This window comes from Chiloscyllium plagiosum, unplaced genomic scaffold (assembly GCF_037043375.1).
Source record: "Chiloscyllium plagiosum isolate Xiang-an unplaced genomic scaffold, Cpla_swu_hap1 HiC_scaffold_25, whole genome shotgun sequence".
In the NCBI taxonomy this organism is placed as follows: domain Eukaryota; kingdom Metazoa; phylum Chordata; class Chondrichthyes; order Orectolobiformes; family Hemiscylliidae; genus Chiloscyllium; species Chiloscyllium plagiosum.
This window is the reverse complement of record NW_028270163.1, coordinates 32,283,650-32,308,824: the sequence shown is the minus strand read 5'-3', so window position 1 is coordinate 32,308,824 and position 25,175 is coordinate 32,283,650. Positions and strand designations below refer to the sequence as shown.

Genomic DNA, 25,175 nt, shown 5'->3' with positions numbered 1-25,175 from the left:
CAGGCACATTGTAGAAAGTGAATCAATTTCCTGAGCATCACCAAGATGGTTTTCTGCAAAAGTCTGCTCAAGAGTCAACAAGGCACCATTCCATATTACACATTGTTAAGAGTAGTAAGTTGGATTTCGTTAACAGCTGAACAGCATGTGAACATTTATCCAATAGCAATCATAATATGATTGAATTCAGAATAGTGCTTTAAAAGGAGAAATATCAAACAGTTATTAAGATTCAAGACTTAGACTGACTTCACCGGGATGAGACAGAGGCTGCCCATAGAGCATAAAGGAAGTCAGTTATTTAAAATGACAAAAGATCAATGCATTCATAAAATATATTAATATAATCCAGAACCATGTATAGCCTGAAGGGAAAGGGCACTTGTTGCCAAAAAAGATAGTATGTACAACTAAAGATAATGTAAAACTAAATGAAAAGTCACACAAAAATGCAAAATGCAGCACAGATCTTATTAAACAGGGAAGTAAAAAGAACACCAAAGAGTAACAAACCCGATGGTAAGAACTACTAAAATGGAGAATGAAACAAAACTTGTAAAAAATGAAAAACAACACAAACTTTTCATTGTATTAAGCAAAAAGAAGATGGTCAGAAGCAAATTGGGCCCTTTATAATTGATAAATGTAATTTTGTCAATGAAAATAAGGAAATAGGGAATGCTCCATAATATCTACAGGAAAGATGAGGAAAACAGTGGAGGAGCAGAAGCACCCTTTTTGATTAAGAATGAAATTATGTTGATGATAAGGAATGAAATAAGGAAAAATAAACAGGTAGTAACGACTTTATGGATAGAATTAAGAAACAAACAAAAAGATTCCAGTGGGAATTATGGAAGAAGAAGTCAGCATGCTTGTATGAAAGGTACAGAAATAATCATGGGTGATTTTACATGTATATGGACTGGATTAATCAAAGTGGCAAGGTTAGCCTCAAAGGAAAGTTCATTCAATGTATAAGAGGCTGTTTCTTGGAGGAATATGCAGAATTAATTATTGATCTCAGAGTAAAGGATGCTGTAAGGGAAGAGTGATTATAGCATGCTAGAATTTCAAATTCAGTTTCAGGGGAGAAACTGGAGTCCCACACTATCATTCTGGAGTGAAACAAAGCTAATTACATTGGCATGTGATCAAATTAGGCCCTAGTGGAATAGCAGGTAAACTGAAAGTTAGGACAGTTGATGAGAAGTGGAAGATGTTTAAGTAGATATTCAATTCATCTGAATTAAAATATATTCCAGAGAGAGAGAGAAATATTTTAAAACGTGGGATAAGACATCAATTAGTTAAGCAAAGAAGTTAAAAATAACATTAAGACAAATCCTAAGGCATACAATATTGCAAAGGCCAGTGCCTAGCCAGAAGATTGAGAAATTTTTAATAAACAACAACTAAAAAATGATTAAAACAGCAAAGGAAAATTATGAAAGTAAAGCAGTTAAACTATAAAAATGGAGAGTAAAAGCTTCTGTAAGTGTAAAAAATGGAAGACAGTAGCTCAAGTAAATGTTGGTCCCTTGGAGGATGAGACTGGGGAGTTAACAGTGTGGAATACAGAATTTTTGAAGTCACAAAATTAATATTTTGTTTCAGTTTTCACAGTGGAGGACACGAGTACCATCCCAATAGTAACAAATAATTCAGAGGTTATAGAAAGGGAAGAACCTTAGAACAATCATCATTGCTACAGAAAAAGTACTGAGCCTGAGTCTTGATGAAAAGGGTTCCAAGCATTCTCAGGAAGAACATTGTATTTAAATGGCACAACTTGGCTACTAATAACCTGGTCACTGATTCTGGCAAGTCAGAAGAAAACTTACATTCAAGCAGATAGAAGATGTTAAACAGTAATTGAGGATGCAGGAAAAGATGGTCAGTTTATCAGGGCGGTGTTGGAGTTGGAGTTTTTAAAAATTGTGTTTTCTCGGGGAAAGAGTCTTGGCTGCTGATGACATAACATGAAAATTTGAAAGTTCCTTGCCTGCTTTTGGAAGCCACAGTTAGAAAGCTAAAAGAAGTATCACTACCTTAACCTGAGGGAATTTAAAAGATGACCCTTATTGATGTCTCCAGAAAAGCAACCAAGGAGCCCACGTTTATGCCTGTGAAACAATGGATTGTGAAAACCATTGAGTTATCTGTTTAGTTTTGTTATTTTCTTTTATTTATTGCATAATTTGTTTTTCTGTCTGTCTTTTGTGTGAATGGGGCTGCTAAAAAATGTTTCAGGTTTAAAGCATTAACCTTAATTAGATTACCTGGTTTAATCTTTCTCTGCTATATCATTATATATTTAATAAATTAAGGTTTTTGTTTAATATTAAAATTGGTGTCTGGAATTAATTATTTATAAAATGTGGGATTGTTTATTCAAAACTTAGGAACCTTTGGAGTAGCTATTGAAGATCTTTGAAAGTGAAAATTTCAGTATTTTGTCAATACACAGGTGGAAAGGCTGATTTGGTTTTGCTGTTTATCACTGTGTCGTAACAAGTACTACTGTGTTCGGTTCTTGCTCCCTATCTGTTTAAAATCTATAGTAATGACTTGGGTATGGGGACAGGAGATATGATAGGCAAATTGCAGATGTCACAAAAATAGGGCGGAGTGTAAATTGCAATAGATTAGATGTGTAGGCCAAAATTTGGCAGATAGAGTCAGGCAGCATGGTGGTTCAGTGGTTAGGGACCTGAGTTTGATTCCCACCTTAGGCAACTGTTTGTGTGGCGTTTGCACATTCTCCTCGTGTCTGCCTGGGTTTCCTCCCACATTCCAAAGATGTGCAGGTCAGATAAATTCTCCATGCTAAATTGGCCATATTGTTAGGTGCATTAGTCAGGGGGGAATGGGTCTGGGTGGGTTACTCTTCAGAAGGTCGGTGTGGACTTGTTGGGCCGAAAGGCCTGTTTCAATACTGTACGGAATCTAAAATTGACATGGACAAGTGTGAGGTTATCCATTTCAATTGGAAAAATAGGAAGTCAATTTGTTATTTCAACACTTACTTGAGGAAGGATGTAATTGAATTGAAGGCAGTTCAAAGGAAGCTCACTAAATTGATTTGAGAGGTGAGGGGCCTGTGTTATGAAGAGAGATTGACAATTTTAAGCCTATACTCATTAGAGTCTAGAAGAATGAGAGGAGATCTAATTGAGGTACATAGAATGCGAAAGGGGATTGATTATGTAGACATAGAGAGAATACCCCCTCCTGTGGGGCAATCTAGAAGGAAAAGTAATAATTTTAGGATAAGGGATAGCAGACTTAAAACAGAGATGAGGAGAAATTATTTCTTGAAAGGGGCGATGGATCTATGGAATTTACTGCCCCTGTGTATGATGGCTGCTGGAACATTGTGTAAATTTAAAGAGGAGCTGGATACACTTTTAATGAGCAAATGTTGAAGTGTTATGCAGATTATGCAGGAAAGTGAAGTTGAGGCTGGGGTGAGATCAACCAAGATCACACTGAATGGTGGAGTAGGTTCGAGGAGATGAATTGCCTCCTCCTGCTCTTAGTGATTATGTTCATATGTCAGATATCCTAAGAAAACTAATATTGACCAAATTAACTAAAGAGTGCCAAGCTCACAATGCCATATGGTTTCCATTTCAGGCCTTTGAAGGAAGTGCTTGAATATATTGCAGATGCCCAAACTATAATTTTCTGAAGATCTTTCAATCGAGAAGTTGTTTCTTAAGTTGGAAAATTGCATGTGTCACTTGAACTTTAGCAGAGAAGTGAGAGAAAGAAACTGGAGGATTATAGATATGCGTTATCAGGAAATTTCCAGGATTTGGGCGGCACGGTGGCACAGTGGTTAGCACTGCTGCCTCACAGCGCCAGAGACCTGGGTTCAATTCCCGACTCAGGCGACTGACTGTGTGGAGTTTGCACATTCTCCCCGTGTCTGCGTGGGTTTCCTCCGGGTGCTCCGGTTTCCTCCCACAGTCCAAAGATGTGCGGGTCAGGTGAATTGGCCATGCTAAATTGCCCATAGTGTTAGGTTAAAGGGGTAAATGTAGGGGTATGGGTGGGTTGCGCTTCGGCGGGTCGGTGTGGACTTGTTGGGCCGAAGGGCCTGTTTCCACACTGTAAGTAATCTAATCTAATCTATCATTTAGGATAGTGTGACTGAAGACCTTGAAAATATTCAGCTGATCAGAGAAAGCCAACATAGATTTGCAAAGTGTAGATCATGTATGGTGAATCTGATTGAATTTTTTGAAGAGGTGACAAAAGTTGTGGACAGCAGAATCTTTGTCTGGGCTTCAAAAGGCACTTGATAAAGTCCTTTACAAGAGACCATTAGCTATCGCTGAAGCTCGTATAACTGAAGAATTGATCTGGTTAGGAAATTGGCTGAGTGGCGGGAGATAGTGAACAGGAATAATGGGAAGGTATTCTACTAAGCAGAATGTAACTGGGTGGAGTCCCACAGGATGTGTGTTGGTGCGTTAAGTAATCACCATATTTGTAAGGATTTAGATGAGGGGATAGAAAATCATAATAAAATCTATCAATGACTCAATGATGCTAGTATCGTAAGCAGTGCAGATTTGAGTCTAATATTGCAAAGTACTATTGTTAAATTAAGTGAATAGACAAAACTGTGGCAATAGATTTCAATGCAGGAATTTTTTAGGTTATCGCTTCAAACATAAAATGATAGAACAAGTACTTTTCAAGTGGTGAAAAGTTAGAAACAGTGTATTCCAAAGGGACTTTGGGTTATCCAGATACAAAGATCATTAGAGTGTCATGAATGGGTATAGGAAATAATTAAAATGGCTAAAGGATTGCTGGTTTTTATTTCTAGAGGAACAGAATGTAATTAGAAAGGCATCAAGTTTCACTCATACAAAGCCTTACAGGAGAACAGTCAGTAATAAATGGTTCTGAGTAACAAATTTGAATGAGGGTACATTGGCCTTGGATGGTGTGCAGCCAAGATTTACCAGAATGATATCGAGACTTCTTGCACTAAATTGGAAGGTTTGTGAGAATTTGGAAGAATTTGTAATTGAATCAAAATTTTCAAAATGTTCAGGGAGCACATTGGATGAACAAAGAAAAAATATTTTGCTGGTTGGAGAGTCTCTGGGGAGAGACCAAAGTTTCAAGTCAGGATTTTTAGGAGTATAATGAGGTAAAGCAGCAGAAGAGGAAATTGGTGCAGCTGACCTTATAGTTGTGCATTTCATTTTGCTTCCTGCTGCATGATGCCCAACACAGTGCCAGCACACATTGCTCTGGTCATTGTTCCATAAGAAACTCTGCTACAAGAATGAGACACCAAAGGCTCAGGAGTGAGAATGGAGTGAAAAGAAGGTCATGCAGAGGAGCAGCGAGTGGAAGGTGACAGGAATCTTGAGTGAGATAGGGAGCAGGGTGGTGAGTGACACGGGAAGCAGGGTGGTGAGTGACACGGGGAGCAGGGTGGTGAGTGAGACAGGGAGCAGGGTGGTGGGTGAGACAGGGAGCAAGGTGGTGAGTGAGACAGGGAGCAGGGTGGTGAGTGTGACGGGGAGCAGGGTGGTGAGTGAGACAGGGAGCAGGATAGTGAGTGAGACAGGGAGCAGGGTGGTGAGTGACATGGGGAGCAGGGTGGTGAGTGAGACGGGAAACAGGGTGGTGAGTGAGACGGGGAACAGGGTGGTGAGTGAGACAGCAAGGGTTGGGAGTGGTGCAGTGTTTGGTCAGCATCCAAAGCATTGTTACTTGTCGTCACTGGCAGAGATGCCACAGGTAATGCAGCTGTACGTGTGGGGTGTGAAATCCCTGCAGTTGGGATAGCAGCTATCATTGCCTACACATAAAGAGGTTTGGAACTCTTTGCAAATGCTGATTGATGGTGAATTGTGAATTTTAAATCTGAGTCAGATTGGTTGTTGTTAACCAAAGGTATGAGGGATATGGAATAGAGGCAAGTATATCCAGGTGGTTAAAGATTTATCGTAATGTCATTGAACTATAGAACAGGCTCAAAGGGAGAAAAACATGTACTGCTGTTTCTGTATTCGATTTCAATCAGTTTACATGCAAGTACTTTCTTTTATTTTACATGTCTTTTATCATGATTCTAATTGTTACAATTTTTGGTTGCTTTTGCATAAACGGAACTACTGCTTAAGTGAGTGGTAAATTATTCAGCTGTCAGACAGCAACAATGCACAAACAGCATTTATATGTGATTTCCTGAATAATGCTGAATATATTTTCCTGCACACCTAAGTATGAGTCTGCAGAAAATCTACTTAACTATCTCCGTAATGCAAACACCCTCATTCAGAGTCATGCATTGAGCTGCTCAGGCTAACCTATTCTCAAAGGAATCTTTTGAAACTTTTGAATAAGAATGATATTGAAAAGTGAGACATAGCCCTGAACCCTTTGAGAGAACAAATCGCCCATGGTTAGGTCAAAATAAATGACAGGAGAGATAGAAGATAAAAAAACATGTTTGAAAGACCTGAAATGGATTGCCATTCTTCAAAATCAAAGACATTAAAATATTTTCTCTGGTGTAACAACTGGCCATACATGGTTCTCATTATTAATACTAGTCACGCCAAGATAGTCCGACATGATACAGTGCTGAGATACCTGTGCATCTGATGGGCTCTCTATAGCTGAAATACTACTGCTTCAAAATGCAATGCAGAATAATATATTAAGATCTGCTCATGTGCGTACTTACATGCTTTGTAAATCATACCTGGCTTGCGCATGTTATTTAGATTTTACAATGAAATTGTTTCTTGACATTAGCTGTGTATTTCCTGTATTTGTATGTGATCAGCTGTCCCTAGTTGAGGGAAAATACATTTGTTTGTTTCCTTGATGATGGATTTGCCTGTCTTGTCCCTCTTGTTGTGAGCCACTCAACATCAAACATTCATTTTTCAGCTGGAAGAATGGACATTTTTGGGTGATGCAGCCTCCTTGACCACTGCTAACAATTCAAATGATCTTTTGGAAGGAGGTGTGCTTTTGATGGGGAAACAAGACCAAATCCTCCACTCCATCTAGTGGCTTAATGAAGAACCAGTGAAACTCCCTCCTGAAGTAAGCAATTTCAGGCAGAAGCCTTCCCTCAAATCTCGTGTGGTAACTGTTTGGTTGGCTGTCAAGCTCTCAAAAATCCCACTTGTCAGGCCAGGCCATGTGAGGATAAAGGTTAGCATTTGTAAGGTATCACTTTTGAAAAACAGAGTGTTGGGTGCGTTGTACATACTACATTTCAATTAATGTTACTTCCTTGTAATAATCCCAGACTGTCAATGAACAGCTATCAACAATGCAAGAACTATTTTGGTCAGGGGCAGGTATTAATTGCGTGCAAAAGCTATGTCGCAATTGTAATCAGCAATGTGAAAAAAAATGCACATTCAACAGTGTAAGGCTGAGTTAGTAATGCATACAACCAACAATATACAAAATCTTTTACGCAGTTAATATTCAACATTGTGAAAGAAAATAATGGCATTCAGAATATCTTATCCACATCCAGATTAATAATCAAGAATTTGACAGAATTAACACCAGTAATACTGTGACCAATACGTTAACTATTATCTTACTTAAAAACCAACATTTTCATATAATTACTATTACATTATGGTCCCAATTTTAACTTAACTAGGCCAGTAAGAACAGGACAGTTTTTAATTCATAAACCCCACTCAAGTTAGCTTCAGTGCTAATTCAGAGATTTTCAAAACAAGAGTTCATTCCGTCTGGTGGATTAGGTTAAAATTACAGGAAATTATGTTAATTTATTGAATAAACAGAAATCCTACACGATAGGCAAACCAATATTGTGACTAATTCTATATTGAATAAATAATAACGATTAACAACGTAGCTAAAGAGGAAATATGTACCACTGAACTGTTATGTAACCATAATAAGAGAGGGGCATCAGTAGATTTACCTGCTGTAAATCTACTGATGCCCCTCCAGTAATATTATCCTCAACTGTTTAAAGCTCCTTTGTCAGCACAACCTAAGATAAAACATGTTGTACACATATGCCTTCCTATGATACCACAAGACTCTGCTCCAGGAAGTAATGAATCAAAACAATAAAGAAGCAGAAAGACTGACTATGGACAGATTTTGAGATGGTGCAACTGTGGAGTTCAACATAAAATGTCTGCTTCTATTTTCATTTAAACCAGCAATTAGATTCACCAATAAACACATGACTACTCCTAAATGCATTGAAGGATTGCATAAACACTTCGGTAGAACACCTTTCCTCTTTAAATATTAGGAATGAGCAATGCAGTCTTGCACAATATGTTGCCGAAAATTGAGTGAGATAAACCATCTTCAGGTCACATGCTTGTAACTTTTGCATGCAAGTTTGTTTTTATAAGGCACATCTATTTTTAGCTTGCTAATAATCCAATTAGTGTCATGTTTACCAGAAGAGTCATGAACTCTGGTCCTGTAGGATATTATAATATTTCAGATAGAAAATAAATTAGCACCTCAACATTCGCGTTGGCACCATCATTAATACATAAAACTAAATAGACCAATAATTTTAAATATCTCTTACCCTATAGATTATTGGAGTCTTATGGTGAAAATGGCATGGATAGCCCCCGTACCAGCACTCAGGATTCTGAAAAATACAATAGAGCAACAATTACTGATGGAGGATTGAAATAAAAGATTTCAAGAAGATTTCATTTATATGGCCACATAGTAAACTGAAGGATAATTTCTTGAAATTATTCCCATCAGTTTGCTGTTTGCAATGTACATTAATTTTAAATAATAAAATCTGGGAAAGTATATTTCATTAAATCAAACAATACAGAAGGAGACCATTTAGCACACCATGTCTTTTCCAATCTTTTGAAAAGCTACCAAATTACTCTAACTCCATTTGTCTTCTACCATAAACAGGCATATTTTTTCTTCAAGTACTTGTCCAATTCCCTTTTGAAAGTTACCAATGAGCCCATTTCCGTCATTCTTTCCACAGCATAACAACTGTATGAAAAAAATACGCCCCCTCTGCTTCTTTTGCCAATTATCGTAAATTAATCTCCTCTGCTGGCTGAAACTCTTCATAATTTTTACCATTTCAATTAACAATCTTGGAGAACAATCCCAGTTTCTCTTATCTCTTCACATCATTGAATCCCTCCTTTTCAGTATTGTTATATTCTTATGGCCTGACATGTTGAGGTTGTATAGGCTGTTGGTGGGGCCTCTTCTGCAATACTGTGTGGAGTTCTGGTTGCTCTGTTATAGGACAGTTATTATTAAATTGAAGAGATTTTAGAAAGGATTTATCAGGATGTCGCCAGCTGTGGAGGGATTAAGATATAAAAATAGGCTGGTGAGACCGGGACTTCTTCACTGGAGTGTAGGAGGTTGAGGTGTGACCTTATTGAGGTTTATAAAATCATGAGGGGCATAGATAAGGTGAATGACAGGGATGGGGAGCGTAGAAAAATAGGGCAGCATATTTTTAAGTTGAGAGGAGAAAGCTTTAAAAAGGACATGAGGGGCAATTGCCTTTACTCAGACAGTGGTTCATGCGTGGAATGAACTGTCAAGAAAGTGATGGATGGAGGTACATTTACAATGTTTATAAGACATTTGGATAATTCATGAATAAGAAAAGTTTGGAGGGATATGGGCCAAACACAGGCAGGTGGGACTAGTTTTGTTTGGGAAATTAGCAGGGACTGGTTGAACCGAAAGGTCTGTTTCCATTCTTTATGACTCTATGACTCTTTAATTTGGTGGAATCTGAGATGGCTGATAAATCCAATGCACGATTTGCAGAATTTGCCATACATGGGGAAGATGGGTCTTGAAGTGTTGGGTAGCTGGGTTGTTTGAAGGTATGTGTGTTCCCTCCACTTCAACTGAATGCCTCAACTTCATCTCTACATCATTGCAACAACGTCTGTTGATATATTCTGTGCCTTCATGAATCAGCCTTCTCCATTTTGGTTAGTAACAAGCTATTGTTTCCAGTGTGTCAGCAAGTGTGCTTGATCTCACCGGGGAGTTGTGGAGCATATCCTTGAAGAATTTCTACTGTGTCCCAGACACCAGTGGGTTCCAAGAAGAGTGGGACAAATAACTGAGGTGATGCTTTGGTATGGAGAGAGCTGTCACCAACCTTTTTGAAATTTTTAAATAAAACTGTTCTTTCCATTGCACCATCATTACGAGGGCTGGAAGAATCCCTTTAAAGAATATCATCTAACTCCATTCGCGGATAGTGAGGGTCCTGAGGCCTTACAGGAGCTTTGGTCTTCCTCAGCCTGCCACCACAGGCTGTTCAACTTCCACCCACTGGTTCTGGAAATTGTCTGCCACCTTTTATTGCAACTAACAAGCTTTTATGAAGCTAAACAACTACCCACTTTGTGGGGCAAGGTGGCCATTCCATCCTCTCACCCACCCCGGGAACCGGGTCATGAAACTGAGCCCCCACCAGCCAGTGTTAGTAACTTTGGTCCCTATCCACTCAGCAGGCTCAAGGTCCTACCCTGTGTCCTTATTTACAAAACCATAAATCCCCAATGCTTTATTAACTTAGTCTGCTGTCCCAGTTTCATTTTTACCTCAGTTTAAAAACTTTGTGGTCACATTGTTACCAAGACTTATTATTTCCAGACTTTAAAAAGAACTAAATTCAACTGATCTAAAGTTCATTGAATACTAGTCCAGTCAGAATCACAATGTCACTGTACTCCTTGGACATTTATGAAAATGAAGCATTCCTTTCATTTAACTACATTTTTCGAAGTTCAATTGTCATAATTAGATCAACTTTTATGACATCTGCTGCTGCCCAAAATAACTTGTTCAGAATTTCTATTTTCTATTGAGTGATCTGGTCTCATAAATCTGTACTGCTTAAATTAATGTTCAGATTGCCATAGTTACTTTTTTTACATGGACAACATGCTTTTGTAATAAATTACAAAACACACAATTTATTTAATTTTGTTGATAAACCAGTGAAAGTAAAATGGATAACGAATTATTTATTGACAAATTGGGTAGATTCTCCACTAACCACTTCAAATTTCACTCCAGATTTCTGAATGCATTAATCTTCATTGACAAATCCATGCCCTACCAAGACGTGGTATACTGCTGGATTTGTTACCTTTCAGATGAGCTGGCAATATTAAGACTCTGTCTGCTCTCTCAGGGGAACATAAAGGCTCACTTGATACAATTTGGAAGACAAGAGGCAGTATCCCACTCTTGCCAATGCTTATTTCTCAATTAGCATCATTTTGGGGAAAATAAAAGAGATTATCTGGTGTTATAGATGAGGGAGGGATGTTACAATAGTTCCCCTTTTATCACTGCTCAAATGAGCACAAGAATGGGCTTTGGGAAAAATGTGCTTTAACTCTGAGTATTTAACTTTCAAGAAGCATGATAAGATGGGTCTTCTAAACTTTAAAAAAATATTTATTACAAGATTCCATGGTTTAAAACAGAAGAACTTTAACTGGATGAGATCAAACAAAGCAAACACTAAACACTGGCTTAGATAACATCCTAGACACTTGCATCCAGAATCAACAGTAGTTACACATGAATTGACAACTCACTCAGCAGTCCAAACAGTGTATTGATAATTAAACTTGGTCATATTGTTCTGCACAAACGAACCCCAACACAAAGTATATATTTCCCTCCCCTCCCCTATCAGCATTCCGTAAAGACCACTCCCTCCATGACTCCCTTGTCAGATCCACACCCCCCACCAACCCAACCTCCACTCCCGGCACCTTCCCCTGCAACCGCAGGAGGTGCAAGACTTGCGCCCACACCTCCCCCCTCATCTCCCTCCAAGGCCCGAAAGGAAACTTCCATATCCACCTCAAATTCACCTGCACCTCCACACACATCATCTATTGCATCCTCTGCACCCGATGTGGCCTCCTCTATATTGGGGAGACAGGCTGCCTACTTGCAGAGCGTTTCAGAGAACACCTCTGGGACACCCTGACCAACCAACCCAACCACCCTGTGGTTCAACACTTCAACTCCCCCTCCCACTCCACCAAGGATATGCAGGTCTTTGGACTCCTCCATCGCCAGACCACAACAACACGACGGTTGGAGGAAGTGCACCTCATCTTCCGCCTAGGAACCCTCCAACCACAAGGGATGAACTCGGATTTCTCCAGTTTCCTCATTTCCCCTCCCCCCACCTTGTCTCAGTCAAATCCATCGAACTCAGCACCGTCTTCCTAACCTGCAATCTTCTTCCTGACCTCTCCGCCCCCACCCCAGTCTGACCTATCACCCTCACCTTGACCTCTTTCCACCTATCGCATTTCCAACGCCCCTCCCCCAAGTCCCTCCTCCCTACCTTTTATCTTAGCCTGCTGGACACACTTTCCTCATTCCTGAAGAAGGGCTAATGCCCGAAACATCGATTCTCCTATTCCCTGGATGCTGCCTGACCTGCTGCGCTATTCCAGCAACACATTTTCAGCACTGCACAATCATCTCTAGCAAGAATTTTGATTCCTCTCTGTCTAAGACTGAATCTAATCTTAGATTCAGATTCTAATCTTAAAGCTGCCAGCATCACACAACCAACTGTCATGTTCTTCACCAAAAATGGCACCCACTTGCAGAACTTGCTCAACTCCATCTGGATGGTCTAGATCTATCAATTTTGTTTTCAAGAATGGCAAAACTACAGCAACCTATCCTCAGCTTCTGGAAATGGTGTTTGCATTCTTCATCCTGCCTGTACTAAACCACTGGATTTATCAAATGCCAGATTAATTTGCGTGCTTCTCTAGCTTTCAGGTAGTTACAGCCTGCCCAGAAGCTTTGGTTTCTAAATCTAAGTTGCTTTTGTTTTATGAGGTACTTGAACATCACTTTCCTTTCTATCTTCCCTTTTCTGTTTCCTTTCTAGTTAACGTCTGCCTCAAAAACACACAACTATTCAAAGCACAGATTCTCTCACAATTAGAATACAAGAAGGCGGGTCAACTCGGCTTCACCTTGTCTCAAAACAGATTGCTCATCTCCATTTTGCTTTCAATAATAGTGTCAATTCTTCATGAAGAAACTAATATAACTGCATGGATGTGACAATGGTCAGTTTTACATTCCTATTTGTTGATTCTGCACAAACTGGCTGTCACATTTCCTCACAACAAAGTGATTTCTCTTCAAAAGTTCTTCATTAGCTGCAAATTGCTTTTGAGCATCTGGAAGTCATGAAATTCACTACAGAAGAGCAGCTTTTTTTTCTTCACTACATATAAAGGTCAACAGGTTTGTTTTGAATACACTATTTAGAGTTAGTACATGTCACGAGTTTAGTATCTGCTTATTACTTTGGTTTGTTATAATTTGTTTTAACCCATTATTTGGGTTCTACTTAAGCTTCATATAGTCGAAATGATTGTCATTTATTTATTTATTCTCCACAGGAGAAAGCAAGTTTATTTTCTGAGCATAATGCAGCTTCGTACCAGAGTTTCACTAAAAGCTTTCTAACAGGAAGAGAGTATTTCCCAACAAGACGTACAATTTACAGATTCCCTGAATTATTTATCGATGGCTTTTAATGTCTACTTTCATACACGTGAACATTATCGCAGAAGTTAACCAAATTCTTCTTGCAAAGACCATGCATGCATGGATACTGTGAAAAGGTCTTCAGGATTAACACCCCTCAATTTTACATTAGCGATACAACTATGGTCATTTAATTGTCATCACATTTCTTGTTTGCTGTTACCCAAACATTGTAAATACAAGGGCAAGCTCTAAGATTTTGTTGTCATGCATAACAAGAAGTTGCAATTATTTTAAGTGTCAGATTCAATTTATCATATAGAGAACAGGTATTAGTCAACCAATTTGCTCAGAACTTGCACTCACAGATAAGGTTGGTAAGCTACATTCTTTAATGTTGACTGGTGAACTAAGTTGGGTTGTTATGATCTTGTCGTTTAATGTTCACTTTTATTGAAACCTGGGTTTTATTTCCAGATTTTCAAATTCCCCAATTATCACAATGGAACCTGACTCAAATTCTCTGCTGTATTTACTCAGACCTCTTGAATACTAGTGCAACAACAGAACTACTGCATAGCCTCTTGGTGGCTTGATCATTTGATACAATTTATTGCCTCAGAATGAAACTTATGTCAACTGACTGGAAAATGTGCATTCATGTGCATGATCCTATTTTGATAGTCACTGACAGCCTGAATATTATAGCTTGTGAAGGCAAAGGGATTGTGTACAGGAGCTCTTGGGCCAAATGGATTTCAATGGAGCCACAGACTTTGGAGAATCCGCCATGTGAAAAATACTGTTGTCTCTCATTTTGCTGCCAATTGCCCATGAATAAAGTGATGAAATTGTTTGCTGTACCAAACAATGCATGCTTGATTCATCTGTGAACAGCAGATTGACTGATGATACTGGCATGCCTTGTGGCAGTTTGGAATAGACCAAGCATAAATGCTATAGTGACCTTGACAGCCACTGATAGCACTGATCCTGGGTTGAGGTTTTCCAGAAATGAGCTTCAAGAGATGGCATGAATGTGCCACTGCCCCTCGAGTCAAGTCAATCAAGTGGATCGATTCCCTAAAACATATCAGAGAAGGTGCGTTGTGTTTTAAAGAGGGTAATCAAAAACTTGAACAGCCTTTACAAGATGTACATTCACCTACAAGTTCACTTCTTTCCATTTCTTTCTCAATAACATAAATAATGGAGTTTTTCCTCAGAATATTTCTTAAATCAAAGACTGTGGGCAGAATCTTAATAGGCCCTGAGCGATGTGGAATGACAGAGAGGCTGCTATTACAGATAATAAAATTAGATGGCATAGTTACTAATGTTGTTGAAGGTAGGAATGTATCCTAAGCAAGTGAATAGGCAGCACAGAAAGTGTATCAGGATAGTAGTGTTGCAGTTTAGTTTAGGTGAAGATGATGTTGTAGGCATTAATAAGAGCATAAAGCATAAGCCTTGATGGGAGCTGAGTGCAGTATTGGAGCTAGAGTTGGTGTGAGGTATCGGAGAGAAGGGGGTGACACTAAGGCAAGTGGAACAGTGAAAGGCATAAACGTTCTTTGTACAGTGTTGGGTGTCCCTGTAGATGCCTGAGGTTCAAATCTGGGACCAGGCAGACATGATCTGGTGTCATGGCCTCTGCTGCTGATCCTAAGGAAGTCCTGTTTGTACACCACCTCACCCAACAGGATCCCCAAGTCACAGAATGTAAAGGAGGCTGCCAATTTCCCCCTGTCTGCCATGTCCAAGGCAAAAGTCAGGAACCATGCAGGGCAACTCCACATTGACAATGCTTACTCAGGTGAACAACAGCCTTTTAAATATGGCAGCAGCACCAGGGATGCCAGTCATCTTCAGTAAATGGTGAATTGCTTTGGGAACGTCACTTGGTTAAATGGGGCACTTGTTTAACTTGCCACAAGGGCTGAAACACCAATTAATGTGGTGAATTTGGCAAGATATGGTGAGAAAATTCACTCAAAGCATCACTCCACCAAAATCAATACCCCTCACACTTTACCAAAAATTCATTAGTTTCAGCTCTGCCTTTGTGGGCACCCATTTTTACACCTGTCATTATCTCTGGTAACATATCAAATGACATACGGTTATCTCATTATTCAGATCAGTCCATGAACTCCTAATCCTTACTTCATTCATCCTTTGCAGTCACCAACACTGGCCACTCCCTTACTCACCTTTGTCTAACCTCTCCTGGCTCCAGCCCACTCTCTGTATCTGTGACCCACTTCTCTATTCCTCACCTTTTGAGTACAGTTTTTTTAGTTCCCGAGTACTACCAACGTTACGTATTCAGGGCACTTCTACAATTTAGGTTCTGTTATGTATACATCTAACATAATGACTCCCTGACATTAGAACTAGCCAAACTTGATTTCTCTGCTCCATCCTGACTCCAGCCCAGAAGGAAGAACCAGTAAAACTTGTGAATAGCATGTTCTGATCAGATTCATCTTGCACACTTCAAAATTGAGCTCTAGAATGACTGATACATTCATTTGCAAGTTCAAATGTAAAGATAATAGAAAATTAGAAGCAGGAAATAAATTGTGGGCCTGGATCTGGGATGAGAGAAGTAGGAGATGAAGTTAGCAAAAAGCATGGTTGCCGTGGCCAGATCTTTGTGATGAAGCATAGAAAGAAGTAGGTACTGGGCCTAGGTTTGGATTTGGCTAGAGGTGAGCATCCCAAGATTAGGGCCAGAAGAGAAAATCACAAATACTTGTGAATGACATGCACTGTTCTGTCTCATCTTGTACACTTAAAAATTAAGCTCCAATCAGTTTCCCTGCTTTCTTTTAACCTCATTTCTTGCCTCTCTTGTCCAAGGTCCAGGCCCACACTTTGTTTCAGATTTTTAATTTTCTGTCATCTATGTATTTTCTAGCAGCTCTCAGGTAAGGAAACTTCAGTTAGGGTCACCTTGATAAGTGACAGGAACACCATCTCACCAGGGGACAGCTGATAAGCTGACCCATACTTTGTCCCTTATCCCCTTCAGGCCTAGCTCTTATAACATGTACAAATATACAGTAGTTGCTTAAACATAGGAACATAGAGTAAAAATAACACACCAACATTGCATCACATGATGGTATAAATTTATTTTCTACACATGACAAATCTGAAAGGTCTTTGTGTTAAGTGAATGCCTCTTTGATCAACAGACTGAGAACAGTTAAGAAACACTGGCTGATAACTATCCATAGGCTCTGCCTCCCCTGACATACAGTATGTTCTACTCTGAAAATCACTGTTGACAACCAGAACATGTCAATGCTTAATGCCTTCTCCCTGTGCACTGTGCAAATTTCATGTCAAGTTCAATAACCTATCCTGAATGATTCCATCTCCTTTCACAAGATTTACTGAAAAACAATTTTCAGGGTGTACTATTAGAGACAATGAGAATGGCCACATTTTTGGAGGAAATCTATCTTTTCTTTGACCAAGCATCATAATCCTTTGGCTTTTTTTTGCAGATTGGGAACACATAGTGTACAAAGTACACATCTGGCCCAGCTGATGGGGGACATACATCCATACACTGTTTCTATCTGTTCACGTGGACTCTGGAAGCCCCTTGCATATACCTCAGATTTGAGAAATTATGAAGAAAGTGGAAAATATGTTGAGGAAAGGGGAACGTTCCAAAGGTACGTGCCACATGTTTTCACACTTCGAGTGTTATTACTAAGTGCCATGGTGTAATGTAAATATGCTTTTAATATGATGATGACTCAAAGTTGATGAATTGTATTCATTTCAGAATAAGATCATCCTCACATTGGCCAGTTTTGTGCAAATATTTACATGCATTTCAATTCTTTCTAAATGGAATAGCTCCACAATGCATTGGAAAATGTGTACAAATTTTCTGTCAGCTTGTGCTATCATTCTTCATGTTGTGATTTAAAAAGCTCTAGCTGATTTAAAAATGCTTGGTTTTGACACTTGAAAAGAACTAATCATATGTGTCCCTATATTGGTTGACAGGCACTCTGCTTTAAAATTGAAATATTATTTCATTTCCACAGATTGTTTAGACACATGCAGCCATTATCAATATTTCACCAAATTTCCAGTGCTAATGTGTTTGAGCATAGCTATTGTTCCATTCATCTGAGAATGAGTGACTGTTTCAAAAAGTTTTAAAAACAAATTGGGATTTTGATGTGATTTCTGGCTCCTTCTAATAAGGTAATAGGATTACAAGCATCATGAGGTTTTAATTCATATATGTTCATCTCTTAGTATCAGAGATGTAGAGGCTTTTAATAGATGATGAAAAATTCACTTCTTTCCTGAACATATATAAAATATTTTCCGTTGATATGGATTGGGATCAGTGGATAGAACATAGAACCCATTGGATTAGTGGCTATGGAGGATATGTGGAGGGAAAGGCACAGGGGTGGCATAGCTGATGTGAAGAGGCATACATATGTATGGGGCACCAAAGTGGCATTAATGAGCTAAGGGAATAGAGGATGCTTTGGGACAATGGTGTGACATTTTTCAGCAATGAATCAAAATCCCAAGAAAACCTGGAGTAATTGCCAAAAGCAAAAGATTGATTGAATTCAACTGGGGTGTTTACAATCCAGGCGTATATTCCAGAGCAGTGATCAGTGGCAATTGTAGACTGGCTTGCAACACTTTTCCTGTCACCATCCAGACTGCTTGTATAGAATGAACATGACTCTAAACAACTCAGTGATCTTCTCCACCCTGCAATCATCTTCAACCTTTGTTGACAGAAACGGAAACACAATAAGTCTCCCTGAAATAATTAAACTTAAGGATCTAGGAAGAGTGTGAAACTGAAATAAATTAATACTAAAAATAATAAATGAATAAGTTGAGAAAGTAGTATTAACAAAATTAAGGGGACTGGAAGTTGACAAATCCTTGCGACCTGATAACTTTCACCGAGGCTGGTGAAAGAGATGGTTATGGAGATTGTGGATGAGGTAGGGATTATCTTTCAAAACACTATTAAATCACCAACAGGCCGTATAAATTAAAAAGCTGCAAGTGTAATCCTGCTGTTAAGAAAAGAGAAGAAAAAAAAGAGAATTATAAACATATTAGTCTAATGTCAGTGATAGGGAAAATATGAAAATCTAGTACAAAAGATGTGATTACTGGATATTTAGAAAATTGGCTGATTGGACAGAGAAAACATTGATTCATGGTGGGGAGATCAAGTTTGGCAGACCTGATAAAGTTTATTGAGGAAGTTACAAATAAAGTTGAGACGGATGAAGCAGTAGTAGATTTGGAAATAAACGCTCCATTTTTGGGTTGGCAGGTTATGGGGCATAGCAAGGATCAATGCTGGGGCCACAGCTGTTCACATTATATAACAATGATTTAGATGTGGGAGCCCATGTAATATTTCCATGTTTGTTGATAATAGTGGGAATTAAAGATGCACAGAGGCTTCAGGGAGATTTAGATAGGCTGAATGAGTGGGCAAGGGCAAAGCAGGTGGAATATAATGTGGATGCGTATGAGACATTCCACTGTGGTTAGAGCAACAAGGGTGCAGAGTATTCCTTAAATGGTGAGAGACTGGAAAATGATCATGTCCAAAGTGTCAAAAGTGTCCTTGTTCATAACGCACTGAAAATTAGCTCAGACTGCAGCAACTAATTTGGAAGGTAAATGGTGGAGTAGTCATTATTGCAAGAGGATTTGAGTACAGAAAAAAAAACAAGACTTGCTTCAATTATGCAGAAAGCTGGTAAAACTCAGAACCACAGTTCTGTTTCACTTGCCTAAGGAAGAATATACCTACTGCAGACAGTAGAGCAGACATTTACTGAACAGAATCCTGGGATGTTGGAACTGTCCTATGAGGAGAGATAAAGGAGACTGGGAGTATATTTTCTGCAGAACAGATGAATGAGAAATGACTTCATAAAAATGTACAAAATTCCTAAAGAGATAGACAGACTAGATTGGATTTAGGGTCGAGAATGAGGGGAGGCACACACTTTGAATAAAAACAAGCCATTGAGGACTGAGATGAGGAGAAATTTCTTGTCTTAGTGTGTAGTAAATCTTTGGAATTATCTGTTTACAAGAATGGTTTCAGTTCTTTAAACTTTAGTGGTGGGACAGATTTAAGAAGTAAGGACTGCCCCTCTTGGAGAGAAGAGGGCTGAGAGGAGATCTGATAGAGGTTTTCAAAATGACAAAATGGGTTGCATAGAGTAGATAGAAGCTGTTCCTGCTTGTAAGAGAAACAAGAACAAGATAGCACAGATTTAAAATGATCTGGCAAAGCAGCAAGAGTGAAACAAGGAAAACCTTTATCACTCAAAGAGTAGTTTGGGTGGGGAATGCAGCACCTGGAAATGTGGAGGCAGGTTTATTTGAGACATTCAAGAAAGACTTAAATGATTATTTGGATTAAAAAAAAATGCAAAGGCACGGTGCAAAAAGTAAGAAATTGGCACTAGGTAATGATGCTCATTTAATGAGCTAGAGCAGGCACGATGGGTCAAATGGCTTCAGTCTTCACCGTAAAACTTGTGATTCCCCAGAGGATGTTAGAAGCCCAGTCATTAAGTAAATTCAAGACTGACATTGATAGATTTCTTGTTATTAATGACATTGAAGGATATCGAGGTAGTGTGGGAAGGAGGTAGATGATCAGCTATAAGCTATAAAGGCCGAGCAGGCTTGCCTTGCTCCTATGTTTCTAACTGCACATTCTGTCCATTACCAAAACCACTTGCTTACAGCTCAGAAACTACATCTTGCTTCATCCTCATCTCACATCACCAAGATTCAAATGTTCCTCCTCATACTGATCATCTCACACTTGACTTCCGCAATTATCTCCTGGTCAGCCTCTCTTTCTTCATTTAACACACAGTCATTTATGACTAGAATTCAAATTGGTGTAAGTGATTGCATGGTCTGCACATCACGCCAGAAGAGAAGAGAGAATCTTTCAGACGTTCCCCTTCTAAGCACCAGACGTTTTCAAAATCTTCTACGACCTTCAAAACCTTCCTCAAAATAGAATTTACTGGATGTGCATTTTGTCAACTCCATTGCCTCCCACACAATCACAAAGAACTACAAAATATGATCAGACACACTTTATCTATGATCCATCAACAGTCAAAATATGGGATTGGAATTTGAAAATCTGTCCTCCAGAACCAGCCTTAATCCTGTTTCCATGTGTTCTTCTTTTGCATTATCAAAGAAGATGTGACCATTTTTTCTTTAACTCTGGTTCTCTTGTGATTTCTTTATTCCAAATGCATTATTAATCTCATACCATGTTGAATACCATTGTTGAATGCATCTTGATTCTAGCACGTTAATCTCATGCCATGACATTAATGTGCTAGAATCAAGATATATTCAACAATTTCTTACACAAAGCATTATTTTCCAGGATCTGAAAGATTTCAATTTCTTGTTCCTTCATTCTTTTCTTCCTCCAATCAAATTCGTTTAAAATGGAAGTTTTGGCAGGACTTTTTGAATGATCTCTCACAAGCCATAAACACATTTTAGGTAAGGACTGCAGATGCTGGAAACCAGATTCTAGATTAGAGTGATGCTGGAAAAGCACAACAGTTCAGGCAGCATCCAAGGAGCAGGAACATCGATGTTTCGGGCAAAAGCCCTTCATCAGGAATACAGGCAGAGTGCCTGAAGGGTGGAGAGATACATGAGAGGAGGGTGGGGGTGGGGAGAAAGTAGCATTGAATGGGGGTGGAGATGGAGGTGATAGGTCAGAGAGGAGGGTGGGGGAAGGTAGCAAAGAGTACAATGGGTGGACGGGGGTGGGGATGAAGGTGATAGGTCAGAGAGGAGGGTGGAGTGGATAGGTGGAAAGGAAGATAGGCAGGTAGGACAAGTCATGGGGACAGTGCTGAGCTGGAAGTTTGGAACTGGGGTGAGGTGGGGGAAGGGGAAATGAGGAAACTGGTGAAGTCCACATTGATGCCCTGGGGTTGAAGTGTTCCGAGGCGGAAGATGAGGCATTCTTCCTCCAGGCATTGGGTGGTGAGGGAGTGGTGGTGAAGGAGGCCCAGGGCCTCCATGTCTTCGGCAGAGTGGGAGGGGGAGTTGAAATGTTGGGCTACAGGGTGGTGGGGTTGATTGGTGCGGGTGTCCCAGAGATGTTCCCTAAAGCACTCTGCTAGGAGGCGTCCAGTCTCCCCAATGTAGAGGACACATCTTAGTCACTCAAATAGGGACTCATAATTTAGTGCCTAAGGATTCTGCTGTGTCATACTTTAAGCCAATAATTTCAAAGTGGAAAAGCTAGTGATTCATTCACAAACAGTATACATCAAATTTTCTGACCTTGGTGATCCACAAGATACTGATTAAGCAAACGCTTTCCGAACATTCAGGCATATTCTTTAAACCTTGAATCACAGACTGTATCAAATGATCAAGTATGAATGATTGAGAATGACAGACTTCAGCGCAAGATTTTAAGCACAAATGTGAAAATCTAAAATCCTATTGTTCCAGTTCTTCTTAGTGGCTCTCAAAGCCATTCACTTGTGATAGAATCAGAGAATGAACTTTTCTTTTCAACAGAATTAACCACAGTTGCAGGATGCTGAACAAAGCATTCAAACTCAGCAACTGGTAAGAGGAAGTCTTCCGTGGATTAACTGTCTAGCTTTGTCTCCATTTGTGGAAAAAAAAAGGCAAAATAAATTCTGAATGTTTCTTTGTCTGATGACTGAGGAAATTGGTACTGCAAATTTCAAAAATGTTTAATTTTAGCGAAAGACAACCAGCCAAAATGCCTTAAACTTAAACTAATTTTGCAAAACCTATTAATCTGTTAGTTACCTGACCATGTAATTAGAATGGAATGTGGTCTATGCTGTTATTACAGACAGAACTCCTGCTGCACACCCAGTGATGCAGTACAGCAATGAACCTTTACTACTTTATTTACTTTAGGAGTTAGCTAAAAGATATTCTCTAGTAAATATGCATCTCTAAATATCACTATTAGATTACTCCCATGGCTGTTATTTGTACAATATCATTGATTCGTATTGAGGTCTGCTGTAACACACTGCCATTCTAGACAATTGAATTGGATTTACTGAGGCATAAAATAATTCATTAACTATAAGTATATCAAAGAGGAATCTGCTTTTGCTTACTTAGGTGCTCTACTGCAATCTTAATTAGATTTTGAAGAAAGGATAGGCATTCTTAAATGTTTGGGGATTTGGAATTCATCTATGAGAGCAGTCTGGTACTTGAGAAACTAAATATGCAAGGGAGGGAAGTTCTGTATGACTGAAAAACACATCAGGTGGGTTTCTCTCTATGGCATGCCAAGATACATTAATAATTATCCAGCCTCCTTGGCAGCCGAAAGAAGAGGCACAGGTTGCACTCACTGACCAGAGTACCTGAAAGCTTAAATAAAAGAAAATCATTCCCTCAGGATGTCTGAAATGTGGAGCTTGCCAGAATGACATGAAATCATGTGGGCATGATACCAAGGGTGAGATTTTTGTGAACCATTAAAAATAGTGGGACTCAGACGCAGAAGTCTCATCACCATTTGTGTCCCATCACACCAGATCTAAAAAGTAGGAGTAAGGACTGGGGCATGATTCACACAGGAGGGTGACCTAAATTCAGCACGGTAATTTAAACTCAACATTGGGACACCATTTCAGCTTTTGAAAGAGCCTCACTAAATAATGTGAAAATCAGGTGTTGATGGTGTAGTTGTAAATGATCTTGTGGGGACAAGGACCGTGTAATTTTTTTCATGGAATGTGTGTTGCTGGTTAGGTGACCATTGATTGCCCATCCCTACTTAGACTTGAGCTGCCTTCTTGAACTAATACAGTCATTAGGTATAGGAATGCTTAAAGTACTATGAGAAAGGAGATTGCAGGATTTCATCCAGCAGAGTGGGGAGATGGTGATATAAGCTGAAAATGTGTTGCTGGAAAAGCGGAGCAGGTCAGGCAGCATCCAGGGAACAGGAGAATCGACGTTTCGGGCATAAGCCCTTCTTCAGGAATGAGGAAAGTTTGTCCAGCAGGCTAAGATAAAAGGTAGGGAGGAGGGACTTGGGGGAGGGGTGTTGGAAATGTGATAGGTGGAAAGAGGTCAAGGTGAGGGTGATAGGTCAGACTGGGGTGGGGGCGGAGAGGTCAGGAAGAAGATTGCAGGTTAGGAAGGTGGTGCTGAATTCGATGGATTTGACTGAGACAAGGTGGGGGGAGGGGAAATGAGGAAACTGGTGAAATCCGAGTTCATCCCTTGTGGTTGGAGGGTTCCTAGGCGGAAGATGAGGCGCTCTTCCTCCAACCGTCGTGTTGTTGTGGTCTGGCGATATAAGATGGTGATATAAGTCAGGATGGTGTGTAGATTTGAGGAGAAATGGCAGGTGCTAAAGAAAATTAAGGATAGTATCAAACTGAAGGAATAAACATACATCTTGGCAGAGATTAGTGGTAGGCCAGATGATTAGAAAAAACTTAAAAGCCAAGAAAAAGTGCCTCCCAGAAATAAACTTTGAGGGTAAACTGGCAGATAAATGCCATAATATAGATAAATGTGAGGTGCTGCAGAGCAGGACTTATACACTTAATGGTAAAGTCCTAGGAAGTGTTGCTGAACAAAGAGACCTTGGAGTGCAGGTTCATAGCTCCTTGAAAGTGTAGTTGCAGGTAGATAGGATAGTGAAGAAGGCATTTGCTTTCCTTTATTGGTCAGAGCATTGAATAAAGGAGTTGGGAGGACATCCAACTGTACAGGACATTGGTTAGGCCACTTTTTGAATATTGCATGTAATTCAGGTCTCCTTTCTATCAGAAGGATGTTGTAAAACTTGACAGGGTTCAGAAAAGATGTACAAGGATATTGCCAGGGTTGGAGGATTTGAGTGACAGGGAGAGGTTGAACAGGCTGGGACTGTTTTCCCTGGAGCATTAGAGGCTGAGGAGTGACCTTATAGTGGTTTATAAAATCATGAGGGGCGTGGATAGGATAAACATACAAGGTCTTTTCTCTGGGGTTGGGGAATCCAGAACTAGAGGGCACAGGGTTTAGGGTGAGGGGGGAAAGATATAAAAGGGACCTAAGGGGTAACTTTTTCATGCAGAGGGTGGTGCAAGTATGGAATGAGCTGCCAGAGGAAGTGGTGGAGGCTGGTACAATTGCAGCATTTAAAAGGCATCTGGATGGGTACATGAATAGGAAGGGTTTGGAGGGATATGGGTCAAGTGCTGGCAGATGGGACTAGATTGGGTTGGGATATCTGGTTGGCATGGATGAGTTGAACCAAAGGGTCTGTTTCAATGCCGTACATGTCTATGACTCTATAACAGAGAGCAAGAGCTTTTTTTAAAACATCGAAAAATGAAAAGCAAGGCCAAAGAGAACATCTGCCTTTTCGAAGGAGAAAGTGCAGAATGCAGATGCTGGAGATCAGAATCGAAAAGTGTAGTGCTAGAAAAATACAGCAGGTCAGGCAGCATCCGAGGAGCGGGAGAATCAACATTTCAGGTATTAGCCCTTCATCAGGAATC

General features: G+C 39.7%; 1 protein-coding gene across 8 annotated transcripts in view; it reads right to left on the bottom strand.

Annotated features, from left to right (window-relative positions):
- rbfox3a (RNA binding fox-1 homolog 3a) overlaps positions 1–25,175 on the bottom strand; it is a 1,559,488-nt gene that overhangs the window by 674,557 nt on the left and 859,756 nt on the right. For all 8 annotated transcript variants that reach the window (XM_088000569.1, XM_088000570.1, XM_088000577.1 and 5 more), the window contains one exon: positions 8,594–8,659. The gene's annotated coding sequence lies outside the window, so the exon portion shown is untranslated. The remainder of the gene's footprint in view (positions 1–8,593; positions 8,660–25,175) is intronic.